Source organism: Parasteatoda tepidariorum, chromosome 4 (genome assembly GCF_982258835.1).
Source record: "Parasteatoda tepidariorum strain Cologne lab strain chromosome 4, Ptep-v5.0, whole genome shotgun sequence".
Taxonomy (NCBI): Eukaryota; Metazoa; Arthropoda; class Arachnida; order Araneae; family Theridiidae; genus Parasteatoda; species Parasteatoda tepidariorum.
The window spans coordinates 120726096-120742116 of NC_141758.1; the positions used below are offsets into that span (position 1 = coordinate 120726096).

At 26.5% G+C, this 16021-nt stretch overlaps 1 pseudogene across 1 annotated transcript in view; it reads left to right on the plus strand.

The window, feature by feature from the left end:
- LOC122272930 (voltage-dependent calcium channel subunit alpha-2/delta-3-like) overlaps positions 1-12479 on the plus strand; it is a 47664-nt pseudogene extending 35185 nt beyond the window's left edge. Inside the window, exons 19-25 of the transcript XR_015433359.1 lie at positions 545-606; positions 2755-2834; positions 3947-3992; positions 5997-6146; positions 7386-7467; positions 11557-11671; positions 12242-12479. The product of XR_015433359.1 is annotated as a voltage-dependent calcium channel subunit alpha-2/delta-3-like (transcript). The remainder of the gene's footprint in view (positions 1-544; positions 607-2754; positions 2835-3946; positions 3993-5996; positions 6147-7385; positions 7468-11556; positions 11672-12241) is intronic.
- Positions 12480-16021: the final 3542 nt, after the last annotated feature.

Consider the following 16021-nt stretch of genomic DNA (forward strand, 5'->3'; position numbering starts at 1 on the left):
TTGTTATAATGCTGGTATCGGGGTTTGGTTGAACCTGTCTCATCTGTAATGCATGCAAGTAATGTTATTTGCAATTCGCCTCATCTAAACGAAACTAAAGTTTTCTAGTTGCTTAGCAATTTCTAAGAAACTGTTTACATTTTATTCTGTCACAGATTTACTTGCTGGAGAAAAAAAATTAAAGTAAATTACAATTTTTTGTGAACATGAATTTTTTTATTAAAATATTATTCATAACCATATTTAATTATTAAAAAAAAATTTATGAAGATAATAATGATAACAAATAATGTATTATTTTTCCCAATAGATTTCATAAATTAAATTTTTGCATTCTTTTAATTTGTGATAATGAAGTGATCTAATATGATCTTAGAATTATCTTGCTATTTAGCAATCGATTAAGATTTTAATATAATTCATTTTTATTAATTTTTCTTACCTTTATTACTGCTTTTGTTTATTATACAAATAATTTTGCTGTTTCCTTGGGTTTTTTACTTTGTTACTTATTTTAATGTTCTTTTTTTTTTATCTGGAGCAGAAAAGAATTGTTACTCGGAATAATTCTTACTACTATGGACCTATTGATGACACTCCTTTTTCGTAAGTGTTTGAGTCTTCCTTCATATTGTCCCCAGAAATAGTTATTGTCTAGTTTCTATGTTGTTATGTTTCTCATATTTTATTAATATTGTTTATTTTCCTTTAAACTCTTCTATAGTAAAGTTAGCATGCTTCCCTTTATGATATTTTCTTCAAAAGTATTTTATTGTAATTATGATTATAGTATAAGAAATAGTGTAGAATGGCGAAGCCATTCTCCTGGGTAGAGACCTAGAGCCAGATCACTCCTAAGCTTTATTTTCCTTGGTGCTGTAGCCCTAAATTTCCCCCATTGTGCTAATGCTATCACAGCACCCCCACCCACCCCGTTTCAACCTTCTGGCCACTGCCTAATTTTCTTAAATTACTTTTCCCATTGTGCCTAGTACCTACCATTTAACTGTAAAGGTAAACCTTAACAAGCTCAAATACCTGGATCGACGCATATTCCATTGTCGATCGTGCTCGAAGTAAGATTTAGCTTAGACTTAAATTTATGCAGCCTAATTCATTTGGATAAGTTAATCACTTTTACATATAATAAGAAATAGATTTATTATAGAGTGTATGTAGAGGGGAGCAGATGCTTCATCTGAGGTTCCCTCTGTCACAATGGAATTTGTGAACATTCCAGTGTCTCTTCCAAAATAATGATAAAAATTGAGAGAATTGTTTTTAAATAAAATAAGTTCCCTTTGAACGAATCTATTCTCCTTCATCTCCACACTTGCAGGGATAGTCTCAACATGGAAGTGGGAATTGACCACTGGTCGATCCTAGTGTGATGTTTTTTATGATGCTGCCCCCTGTCTTGGGATTTTATAGCCAACAGTGGCTTCCTTGCTACTGCTCCTTTTTGTTAGAATCAAAGCAGTGACAGCTCTATCATACTCATGCATCAATGTTTCAGAAATTTCATCGTGTCCTACAAACATTCAAGAAACCTGCTGCATTGTAACTACATTGTCTGTTACCCAAGTTGTGGTAGAAAAGCTATTCTTGTAATTTAATGAATTAAGATCAGTTCTAAATGAAAGTTTATTAGATTCAATTATTTCCTTAAGAATGAACAACTATCTGAACTGGGAATTATATTAAATTTATATTTTAAGTGTGAGCTGATGATTACGTTATTTTTTATTTATTTGCTTATTTTGTTTCTCTTTGTAATAAAAGTTTCAAATCTGAAATTAAAAATCACATATAAATATATATTAAAATTGTTGGAGCCTTAGCGAAGCCAAAGCATTAAAAAAATTTCTGTTATGAGTCCCTTTCCGAGCGATTGATGAGTGTTAGAAAACAGGAGGCAGAGTCTTTTACTATATCTGATGCCCCTATATCTATACTAAAAGTTCCATTCAATGTACACTTCAAAATTTTTTTACTCATTTACGGTAATGAAAAGTTTTATTACATTCAATTTCAGAATATCTCTAGACTTTGTAAGGTCTTAGGCACAACATTTAGCAGATCCTGAAGTGCTCTCTTTCTCTGCTGTCCCTAAGAAAATAAATCATTTAGGACCCAAGATTTTTGCCAATATTTTCAAAATAAATATGGATATTTTTCTTTTCCAAATTCCAGTCCTTAAAACTAACAGCATTTTATTGTAGCATTTATCATACATTTTATCGTAGCATAACATTTTATCGACTTTTATTCTTCAAATTTCATCATTCTCTCTCATAGAAGTATGGAATTTTGTCTACAAGGGTTTGTTCAAATAATTATGTAAAGATATAGAAATAAAAATTTTCTAATTCTATAATTTTAACTGAGAGTTAAAGCTTAACTTCTTGGAATATGCAGGATAGATGTTTATTCCTGATATTTGAGCACCCAAAAATTTTGATTTTCTACATTACTTTATTTCTGGAAAAAAGAAAAAAAAATCATTATTGGTATTAGCAATTGTGAAAGTTAATAACAAAATGCTAGTTGTCCATGAAAGTTATTCAAAATAAATATGAAAAATTCTATTACCAAATGGAAAAAACAAAATAGAAAAATTTGTTTTGAATTCTTAACTTCTATTTTGTTGCCATCTGTTTCGATTCTTTCATGCTGAAAATTTAAGTTTTCTATATTACTGTTATTACTTATCAAAGTGTTGACAAAACATTTTTATTTTATTGTATCTTATAGATTAGCTGTTTCTTTGCCTGAACCTTATGGCCATTATAGAGTAATCGGAAAAGTTGAAGTGAAAAGAAAAGAAGAAGATTGTAGGTGTTACTTTTTGTCACCAAAATTATATTTTATTATGTAATTTTTCAATATTTGAAAGCATTTAGATTTTAGGGATAAAAACATTTTGATTATAAAATATTTAGATATTAATTCAATTTTAGAATGTGCTTTAGGATTCTATTTAAACATAAACCCATATGCATATAAGAAGCAAAAATCGAGACATAGTTTATAAGCATTTAGGTAATGATAGAAACAGCTTTATATTATACTTTAACCTTTTTATTATTTTTGTGCTACTTTTAGTTATGGAAAAACATATGTATATTTATAATGACCAATGCATCAGCAATTTTTACTTACAGGATATTACTTCAAATTTATGTATCTATCTCTGTTGAATTAGGATCAAAATTATAAAATATTTGGATAATTGAAAAAATTTAAAACTCACGCAACATGAGCTTCCTTGGATAAAAAGTATGATTAACATAAATAATTCATTTTTTGATTAGTTGTTCTCTCTCAAAAGTTAAAACTTAATATTTAATATTCTATTATACACAGCATGACCTAATAAGATTTCATTTGTTATTTGCTGAATACCTATTAGATTGTCACAATAATTTTCTTTTTTAATAGTTCACTATCTGTTATTTTCTACTTTTGACATTTGTTTTCTATTTAAACTCTTCCTCGTATTATCAACAAACAATGCATTTTCATTAATTTGTTATTTTTTAACTATTTTATGAGGATTATGAGTTCAAATTTCTTTAATGTGCACAATCTTGCTGATGGAAAACCTTTTTCGACTTGCATGCAGAAGAAAGAAAGTTATAATTGATCATAGAGATTAATCATTTGTCTAAATAATGTTTGGAGAGTTACTATTATTTTAACACATTGACTAGTTTAAACTAGCTTTCCATAAGTAAAGAAAAGGTGCTGAATTTTTTATACTCCTTTTCTTCATGGTTTATATTTATTTATGTTTAGAAAATCAAAACTAATGTAAAATTCTTCTACTTTTTTTTATGTCTTCATAATTTAACTTTTTTTAAATAAAATTTTCATTTCAAATCATTCTTGTATTTTTATTTTTAATTTGTTTGACCGTTCACATAAATTATTTTCTTTGTTTTAGGGATGGACTATTTTCGTGGTGATAACTGGCGAGTCCATCCTGATTGGTAAATATCGAGATTCAAACTCAAATTAACATGCTAATACTATTTATTCATTTATTATTATTACTTTCTCTCTGTTTATTAAGTCATTGTGAATAAACTTACCAAAGGCATGTATCCCTTAAAATTTTTAGAAATATTTTTTGAAATTCTTCATGCATTGATAATGAATGCATTAACTCTGCCCATGAATCTTTTTTAAGGATACAAAAATATTTTTAATTTTAGTCATATACTATATCTTTGTTTATAAATTTGTGCATTTTGAAGAAAAATTCAATTGATAATTAGATGTTCTTATTTTCTTTGAAAATTACAATAGACTGAGCTCTAATTATTTCATTTTTATTCGTGTTTTATTGAACAATTTTCATTTTTAATAATGTCATTCAACAGTTTTAACCAATCAACTTTTAGGCTAAAGTGTTTTAGTTAAATTTAAAAAACTAAAAGGGTGATAAGTAGCTAATGCACAGCTCTATACTTTGCAAAAGTTTTTATTAATGAACAAGGGGTTTGCAAACCCTGCTCACCATTGCTCTTCAACCCATGCAGGGCCTGTGCTAAGTATTTGCCACCTCACAAAATGTGATAAAATCGTGAATTTGATGAATTAAATTGTGTTTTGCCAAATTATTTTTTCCACTGGAAAGAAAAATTTATATTTAACTCGACCCTCAAAATGAGTTTTTCTAAACAAATCAATATTTTTATTCAATTGCGGTAATTTTCAGGGATGCACATGCGCAACATAACCAATTAGAATTGGGTCCAAATAATATAAGCTTAAAACAAATTACCGTAAAATAATTTTCTGTGAGAAAAAAAAATGAATCATGAAAATTTAAGATTTGCATTTGGCAAAGACTTTGAAAAATTGGCAAATACTTAAGATATTTGGTTAATTTACTGGCTAATAATTTGAAATCTTTATCGCAGGCCCTGCCATGGAATAATTTTCTCTGTTAATTCTTTTGAATCATCTCACAAACAACTTGTTTAGCTTTCTGACTAGATAATGAAGCATAATAGTATTTTATTCTTATTCATGCAGTATTTCAAAGACTATACTCTGGCTGCAAACGTATGCTTGAAAAAAGTTATTTCCTTCCTTTATACAAACATTCTGAATTGAATTTATCAAGTAGTAATAAAAAACTATTGTTGTAATTTTTTTTAATAACTTAAATTATTTACTAATAGTTATTATAAATATTACAGTTATTATGATCAGTTACAAATAATATCATACTGATGTCCGTCACTTAAAACTAACACTTATTGGACATCAGATATTAAAATTCATCTCAATATGATAAAAATTTATACATTTGTGTTTGTATAATTTAAAATTAACAATTCGGCACTGGCAACTTATGCTGACTTGCCATTTTTTATTTATTTTGGGAATGACACACTTTAAATTTTTAAAAATTCTACATTTCCACTTAACAAAGGCATAAAACTTTTCTTTCATATGTGTTTAATTTTGTTTAACTTAGATATCCAAAATATAAGTTTGAAAATGACTAGTGCAAGTCATGGAAATGTTTTGCATTTACTTCTGTCTTTCTTGCATATTTCAATCATCTGTATTTTACTGATTTCTTAACTGAATGAAAAGGAACATAATTCCACACATTTAGGCCTAAAAAATTTATTCAAAAATTTTCATTTATGTCGCGATAAATAGTGGCGAAAACTGAATTATTCTATGACTTTTGGTCCTGATCCTCAAATTTCATTAAGTCATTGCTATTTAACTTAGTGCTCGCGATCAGGAATTATTCGTGTTTCGTTTCTTGATGCAATTGAGGCATTGTTGTGGCCAACAGAAAGAAACGAATCCGTCCCTTTTTTTAGGGTTATGTTAGCGTTTTATGCGTACAAAGTATTCATTTACAGATGTATATTTATTCCAATTCTGTATTTTTTTACACTTAATTTTCTACTGTTTACCATTTTTTCATTATGTAATACATTTTTGTTAATTTCTGTTTATATTAGGGTATATTGTGAAAACCCCCAAAAAGAGGATGATGGTTATACATCTGCTGAAGACAGTATTAGAATGTTTTTAACTGACTCTCTTGCTAATCAAAATTTTAGATGGAGAACAAGCACCACCCGTCCTTCCAATATTTGACAAACCAATATGTGAGTGTATAAATGTTTATTTGATTTCGTAGGTATTAAATAATTATTTGTTTGAATAAAACTATTTACTTTAACTAAAAACTTTTATAAATTTTTAGTTTCTTTGCCATTAAATCTTTATGTATCAATGTAACATTGAAAATTTCTCGTTTTGAACCCATTCTTATTTTATATTTATTTAATTTTGTAGATATTAAATAAGTATTTGTTTTAATGAAACAATTTGTTTTGACTAAAAACTTTTATAAATTTTTAGTTTCTTTGCCATTAAATCTTTATGTATCAATATAACAATTGATACATAATATTGATTTATTTGAGAAATAAGCACTTAGTTATGTAATACAGTTTAACAGTTGTAAAATTTCTCTTTGTTAACCAATTCTAAAACCATAAAAAATGAGGTCACTTTCAAGTAAGAAAACTGTAGTATTTGGAAGAACATTTGTTTTCTATATTGCATAATAGCTCATAACAAGACATAAAAACAAAATTAGGAACATACTAATGTCTTGAGGACAGACATTTATGTAATTTAAATAATCACTTCAAGAAAATTAAGACATAATTAATTCAACTGGATAACTGGTTCTTAAACGGGTTAAATTTAAAAAACACTAGCTTAGTAAAGTTATTTGTAGAATCAATAAAAATCAAAGTTTTGAAGAAAAAAAATGAAACGATGGATAGATGAATATATTTTTTTCTGATTGGAAGATATAACAATTATTTAATATTAAATTTAAAATTATGGAACACTAGAGCTCTGTTTATTCCTGTTGAGCTCATACTATATTTTAATTAAAAAACTTAAATAAAGTTTGCTATTTATTATTTGTTTAATTTTTGCATATTAATAAAAATTGTAAATTGTTTGCTTTGTAGCTGCAGTTAAATTATTGAAATTGTGAAAATTTCTGATCTACAACACACATAAATATATTTTGCAATAAAAAACGGTTTTTGAATTAACATTTTGCTAGTTGCACCCCCTGAGAAAAATTTCTGCTGATGCCCTTAACTCCTAGGTGACTTTCACTAACTACTGATTGGAAGCAAACGTATTACATTTATTAATATTACTTTTAACTATCTTCAAATTTATCTATATTATTATGACATTGCCAAAAAAGCAAACCCACTGCTTTTATTCTTTGTTTTGGAACTGAAAAATATTTCTTTCTGTTATGGTTAGCCTATAAAAATTGAAATCATTAAATATTTCCTTCTTTGTTTTAGGTGAAAAAGATTTAATACAAAGTCTGGTGTTTGATGCTAAAGCAACTTCTGTTGAATGTGAAAAAATGACTTCAATGGATGAGTAAGCAATAATTTTTTCATATTATTGATAAATCATAAGAATGAAACATATTCTTCATGAAGAAACAATTATAATAATTGATAAAGAATTTAACGAAAAGATTATTCTTTTATCAGCTTCCTTCAACATTTTTAATTTTTGTTTGAAACGTATGATGTTTACATTGGTTACAGGCAGCCATTTTCGTTAAATAACATACCTCCAAAGAAATACTTAGCAAAAATAAAATTAAGAAGAATGTCATAAATACTATGAATTTTTATTCCAAAATAAGCCACTTAATCACATTACAAAAGAGTAAATGCCACCTTCAAATGAAAAAAACAAGATTCATGAATTAATTGAACGTTTGTACAGAAATTTATAAATGTTATGAATGCAAACAGGTGTGACTCCGATTTTCGTATAGCAACACAATATACGCTTCAAAATCTCTATAATGAAAAGTGATCAATATTTCACCCTCTTTTTGACTATAAAGTAGGCCTGACTACTTAGGGTAAGAATAAAGTGTCCTTTTTTTTGATTTATAGAGATTTATTGGCATAAAACTATTATAATATAACATCAAACTAAATATTAGCTTGAATTATTTCCTGGAGAGAATGTTTACTTCAAAAGCACATAATAATATTTAACCTCTGTTTTTGAAGTAATTTTCTTAGAATTAAGCAAAAAGATAAAATTTCAGGTGCTATATTAAAATGAACAGTTCAGTTCGGGCTCTCTGGTGGACATTACAATAACATTACGTCTATGGAATCGAAAAGCTTGTGATACTTCATATATTGGTCATTAAAATGGAAGGGTTGTAGTAATAGAGAGAGTTGTGCTAACGAGCGTTAATTGTCTTAATTTTTACTAGTCAGCAAAACTAAGAAAGTTGAATGCTAGTTCTGAGCACTAACATATTTTTACAAAATTTTAAGCAAACTTCTCGTCCTGGTATTATTTTCAGTAAATAAACGTCTTGATTTGGATTATTTTATGCTAATTTTTTTATTTCTGTTACTTCACTTAATTTTTCATTTTTCTCTTCTACTAGCTGTATTCCAATGAAGTAGTTTTGTTTGTCAAACATTATGTTTGAAATAATTTTGCAAAATTTTATTATTCTCTTATCAATAAGCTCTTTAAAGAAATAAAAAAATAAAAACTGAAATCTGTAAAATATTTTTTTTTAAATGTGTGGTTCAAATCTGTGGTCATTATGCCTGATTACAGGGTTGCCACAGGCGACCAAAATGCAACTATTTGCAGCTATTTTTGGCGTAGGCGACTATGGCAACTTTTCTTGCCTGAAAAGGCTAAAAAAGCAACTATTTTCAAGAAAAGGAAACTATTGGGTGACTTTTCTGTACTCCTAGAAATGTTTTTTTTTTTCAAGCATAAATTGGTGAAAGAAAATAAAAAATGTTAAAAATTTTGAATTGCAAATTTGAGTCTTCACTTTTTAATTCGTTCAATCTGCACAAATTCCATTGTAAGTCTATTTCATATCTCGATCACCTTTTTAATGATTATCACTAAAAAATTCTGCATGAATTTTTTAATTTTTTTTTTAAAAAAAAAAGAAATTTTAACGGTATTACAATGCATGAATTTCGAATTTTAGTAATCACTTTTTATATATATATATATATATATATATATATATATATATATATATATATATATAAACATTTATATGAAAATTATCATATTTGCCACCAACTTGACTGAATGGATGATGGTATGTGACAATTAAGTCATTAACAAAATTTTAGTCATATTTTTGATGAATTTTTGTTCTTATTAGGCAACTATTTTCCTAGTTTTTGGCTACTATTTTCATGCTTTAGGCTACTATATATATATATATATATATATATATATATATATATATATATATATATATTCTTGAATTTCCTCTTTCTTACTTTCCAACTGCTCTCATCCCTGATTCTTAAAATATAAAACAATTTTAAAAAGTTAACATTTTATAAGTTCTACTATCTTTATTCTCTACTATCATTATTTAAGTAAAGATTTTTGATATCATTTTTTTAAAATAAATTGATAATTTACTTATGAGCTCATTGTTATAAAAAAATTTGTAAATTGAATATTTCACATACATTCTTTCTTTTAAACTAAGTCATTTATCTAAATGTTGTAAATATTTTCAAATTTCGTTTAACAACAAGTGTTTATTTCTAAATACAGATAAATATTAAAAGTAATATTTATTGCATTTCTAAATTTCTAGTATATCATGAGTTTTGTTAATATATCATAGGTATCACAAGTTTTTCATATCATCTTTGAATTATATCACTTATTTTTTTTAAAAGAAATGAGTCTGTGTTCTTAAGCTTTAGAATTAGTTTTTTTTTTAAATTTTTTATTACCTACTACTTGTTAGTTTCTAAAATTATTTTCATAATTTGTTTTTCAATGAGAAGTTTCATATTATGTATTTTGTGAATTTGCTGTTTATTTATACGTGAAGAAGATGGTGTTTTAGCTGAAGTTTTCAGTTTTTCACCTGCCTAATATTATACCCAACTACAATTTTTGTGTTGATGAATTTTTTTAATAAAATATAATTATAATTTAAATGTAAGTATAATTTTTAAAGATAAGTTTTAATTAAGGAAATAATTACTTTAAACCTCAGTGATTTTAAAACAATATTTAAATTGCAATTTTTATTCTGATCATATGATTCATTTTTTATGATTGGCCATGAGAAACATAAAGAAAATATCGGGTGTTGCAACTTTAAAAAATTGAAGGAGAAGAAATTTATGTTAGGAAATTTGTTAATAAAGACTTTTTAAACTATGATCTAAATTAGCTTTCAAATTTATTTTTGATGTATCTAGAGAAAAAATTCTATACCTTGAAGGGAAATTTATTTCAAAAAACAGTAATTATTTTGACATATCAGTTCACTGAGTTTACTTCATTGCTCACTGAGATCTGTATTATTTATTATAATGAATTCATGAATTAAGTGTAAATAATTACCCTATTTTTATTCAATATATGATTTTAAACTATCCATTTTTTTTTGTAAATGTTTTACACAATGAATGTAAATGTTTAGTATTATTTTAGTATTAAATGAGAAAACAAGATAACAAAGAGTATTATGAAAATATTTCTAAATTTAATATACTTCTATTTTTATGAGATAATAGCAAAGTTGATATTTCCAAAAGAAATTTTCATTTATGTAAAAAAAAAACTTTGGGGGGGAGTTTTTTCAGGAAAAAAAAAAACATTATTTGACGAAATTTTTTAAATGCTTTATGTGTATTTTTAATAGGTTATTTGTCTTAATTAAGGACAATTGCTTGTTACCTAATCGTTCCCCCGTTGGGTCAATATTATTTTTTAGCTATTTTTTGTTAAATTAAATTTGATTTTTTTTTGTTCAGAATTTGTTTTTATTATTGTAATTTTTTTATTTAAAAATGTTTAGCAAAAATCTGCATTACTCGCAAAAAGAAATCTTATGGGTAACTTCTGTGTCTAGAGCAGCCATTTTTACTAAATATTCAGATTGCATTTTTAATCTCTAGAATGCAATTGTTATATATATATATATATATATATATATATATATATATATATATATATATATATATATATATATATATATATATATATATATATATATATATATATATATATATATATTCAAAATGAAGATAAAACAAAGGATAATAATAGACATAGGAAGAAATAAAGGGGGGAATAATAAAGAGAAAAAAAGTTATTTCTCCCTTTTTTTTTCTTTTCTTCTTATGTCTATTATTTTCCTTTGTTTTATCTTTATTTTGAACTTATCTAATGAGTTCTGTTTACTTGCAGCTTATGCACAATAAATGAAAGTTATTGTTTTTCTTAACTTTCTTCGTGTTTTCTTGTATTTATTTATTTTGTTGTGTGTGTATATATATATATATATATATATATATATATATATATATTATTGCTGATTCAATGTGTTGAACTGTTTTATTCATTACACTATAAAACTTAACATTATAATTTTATAACTTGTAATATTTCATTACAGCTATATATTGTTTCTTTTAGGAATTGGTGTATAATCAGAGAAATATTTTTCCAATGATAGTAAAATCTCGTGAACTTACTGAAAATATTCTTTGTAAAATCAAAACTATATTTTCTAATCTTGGAGATGCCAAAGGTATGTTTTTTTTAAGATAAATTCATTGCAGTTTTGAATATAAACAGTAAGGGCTAATAATGTATAGGTAGAATCCTTTTTATTTATCTACGATTATTTTTTTAATATATTTGACTTATTCAATTTGATTTTTAAAATTCATTTTAAATTGGGATTATTGGGAATTTCTGTTCTTATTAGGCATGTGTTTCTTCTGTTAATTTGCAGAATTCCGCGATTCTCAAGATTATTGATTAACGGACTTTCGTAAATCAATAATTTATATTTCAACAAAATTTTCTCGGAATTTCGCTAATCAAAAATTTTAATTTCACCACTTACACAAAATCTCCTTAACATGAAATTTATACCTCCTTTACAAGCACCTTTTTTTTTTTCATTCGCTTTGAAGAATATCTCTGTGCCATAACAAGTCAAAATTTAGTCATTAATTTTGTTATATGTATTAGATATAATTGTAAATAAGATATTAATATCATTTATGTCTTAGATTAGATTCTGACCCACTGCAGAACTTTAAGGTAACATGATTTAAATTTTTTTATCAAGAAAAATGCTTCTATTTTACAGCTGAATAAGCAGACAAGACTTTTAGCTGCTCCTTTTCTCAGGATGTTGCCACTAGTAGCTGTCATAAACCTTATGTGATTGCACCATCATAGAGTCAAGCTGTCTACCAATACTCTTTGTATATTGTATAAGAACTTTTTTTTTGTGTCCTATTTTGTACTTTTTACATATATGCTGTACTCTTACTTACCACTAAAAAATAAATAAAAAGGTAAAAATAAAAATTATCAAAAGAAAATGTATCTCATTTATTTATCATTTCTTGAAGATTAAGGGAAAGCTGCTATTTTATAGAATATCTATCCAAGGTACTTAGTTCACTTTATATACAAGCTTACTACTATTTCACTGCAACTGTTTCAGTTGAAATAAATTTCAATTTAGAATTTAATGCTACTGTATTTAATTAAAAAACTTCTTAAATTTAGAAAATATGTCCAATAGTACGATTGTAGAAGTCATTTGATTGAAACACTGATAAGTATTGAACAATAGAACACTTGACTTGAAGAAAAGCCACAGTTTTGGGAAACTAACTTTCATTGAAGAACACAACAATTTTGTGTCACTTGGATGATTGTTCTCTCTCTAAAAATTAAATATTGTACCTTCTTTCCCTGCCTAAGATCTGTTTTTATCCTTCCTCTCGGCAACGACGTTATATATATATAAAAGAATGCATCAACGTGACACATAAAAAAAAGCAAGATACTAAAAGAAAGAGACAGAACAGATTTAAAAAGACATATTGTTACCTCAAAAAGCATAATATAAAATTTATCATTTAATTCAGTCAATTGAGCATAAAAATATTATACAATCGTATAAACTTAAAATACAATATTCTGTTTATCTTTAAAGACATTCTAATTTATAAAATTTGAAACACAAGAAAGATTTTTTTTTTAAAGTAGCTGACTCAATTTTAACTGTTAGTCTTTAAGATGACTTTGTATGAATGATGTGCCAGATATTCCAAAGATTAATATTTTTCAGAAATATTATTTCAATGCCCACCACTTTTGGCAACATATGGCACGTGACAGGCACTATTGTTTATTTCTGTTTTGTGGGTCCCATTAAGGTGGATCAACGTCACCATTAAAAGGACAGATAGATTACACCTATGCACTAAGCGGGATTCGAACCCAGAACCTGCCTGGTACAAGACCAATTACAGCGTGGTCAACACTTTAAAAAGCATAAAACACCATATTTGAATTAATTTATTAACACAGAAACTGTTCTACACGAACAGTTTCTGTGTTAATAAATTCGATTAAAAACGCAGTGTGTTAATAAAATCGATTAAAAACACAATAAAATTGGACATATATCCAAATTTTAGTACAGTATTTATTTCAAATCAATGCTTGAAATAGGTTAGGATCAGTGACTTTGATTTTGAACCAATATAAAATTTAAACATAAAATGCCAATTCTCTACATGTAATTATATTCTTCTCAACAAAAATTACAAATTCAATAGTATACAAATCTTACTTTCTGCCTTAAATTAATTGTTATAAAAATAAAAGTTGTGTTACCTGCCATAGTAGGCAAAAAAGAAACGAAACTTGATTTGCAGAATTTTTAAAAACAATTGTACAAAAACAGCTCCTTTTTTTAAATTAACTTTTATTGAGTACACACTTAAGTACATTAATATTGATAAAAGTGATCCAGAAATTAAGCACTTAATGTACTTTTTATTACCATTTAAAATATAATTGATTTATTCTAAGAAGAAAGAATACAGTTTTCTACTTTATTAAAAAAAACAAAGCACTATTAATTCAGGTTACGAAGTAGCAGTAAAGCATAAGCAAATAATTCATATAATGAGCATTAAACGGTTCAACTCTATTTAAGTTGATTTGAAATGAGGTCCAGAATCTCCAAAGACAGTATTTGGCGCTTTTAACAAGTAATAAAGGAATAGAGTATAAATGCCCTTTTAACACAAAGAAGACAGTCTTACAGTAAAAATATTTTATGAAATCAGACACAAAAATGCACTTTCTCTGAGTAAACCAACTTTTTTTTTTTTAGTGATGTAGATGTCTGACCCCCAAGATATTGGGGGCAGCTGGAAATATGCTTCCAATAGTTTGGACAGAAGAGAATTCCAAAATTTGGATTCCTTCATGTTAATTTTTTTTTTAGTACTTTTTAAACGAATTGAAAGATTTTTGTTCACAGTTGTAAAATTCGTTTATTTTAATTTAATTCCACTCAAAATATATCTTTTAGTAAATGATCATTGGTTTTTTATTTAATATAAGTCTTAAAATTTTTGAATTGTATTGTAGATAATTTTTTTACATCATTTTAAAGAATGCAATTTTAAATAGCAAAATCGGTCAATTAGTGAAAAGTTAAATTTTGAAAAAAATTTCTACCCTGCAGTTCAATTTTTCGACTATTATTAAATAAAATAATTAGCATTTACTATAAGTTATATTTTGCATAGAATTTTCTTTTGGATACACGATCTTTATAACTGAGAGCAAAAATTTTTCTAATTCTTTTTATAAGTTTTCGAGATATGGTGAAATACACACAAAGTAAAATTAACATTAATTGTTCTAAACTTTGGACAGCTTTCTTGACGAAACTATTGGGACATTACCTCCCAGAACTACAACGTACTGCTGTGCTAGTTTTGGAGCTCCGCCTTTCGATAGCGCTATGCATACTCTCCAGAAAAACTTCAGTTATATAGCAGATAAATGAGAACGATAAAGTGTAAGCTCGATCACATTTTCATTATTTATTCATTTTGTACACGAAACTAGCGATAAGGTAATATATTAAACTTTTTTAAATGAAAATCTATAATCCAAAAGGCAGAGCCGTTTTGGGGGCCCTCGGCCTGTCTTTATCAGGGGGCTCTTTATGAATAATATCAAAGAAAAAATTTTACTTTTGAATAATTTTAAGAAAGTAAAACATTTATACATTATTATAAAAGCTTTAATTACATCATTTTCATCAAAAGTTTAAGATAGCAATACTTTTTGCGCGTTTTGAGAGGTGAAGCCTTCTATCACATTGCTAAAATCATTTTCCAGCACATCATATTCAATGCTCATGATGACTCATTCTTTCTTAAGTCATTTTTTACCAAATTTAGTATGGAGAATGAGCGTGCGCCACTGCATCTAGCTTTCATGAATGACAATTGTCCAATGTCACGCTTGAAAAACATATGACAAACGTCAATGTATGGAAAAGTGTCTTCGACATTGTTGTTTTTTACAATTTTATGCATCTGTTCCAAATTTATCTACTTTATTCTCCAAGGCCAAATCATGCTTGAAATGTTTTAATTATAGCACTAGCTCCTTTTCGTTTATAATACTGGCTTAAAATGTTCAAAATTTATAACGGTGAAGTGTTAGTTCCTCGGACTTTATTTTTTATTCCATTAATGCGATCTTCCACTAAGAAAGACACTTGATTTTAAACACAGAACACATTTCGCATGCTAAACTATCGTGAAAATATTGTAAAAGGAGTTTAATAAAAATAATATAATACAAATAAAGTAATTTTTCAGGATTTTTCCAGTTTTTAAGAATTATTTGCTAAGAAAAAATATTTGAGGGGCCTTTGTGGCCCCCCTATATGGTCTATAAAAAATTTTCTCGGTAGGGTGGTTTGGCTCATAATGGCCAACTTTCCGCCCGACTTTGAAAATTATAGCTTAATATTAAAGGGAGTTAGACGGACTTGAAATTTGAGCCTTTTTCCCGCCATTTTATTTTGTTTCATTAT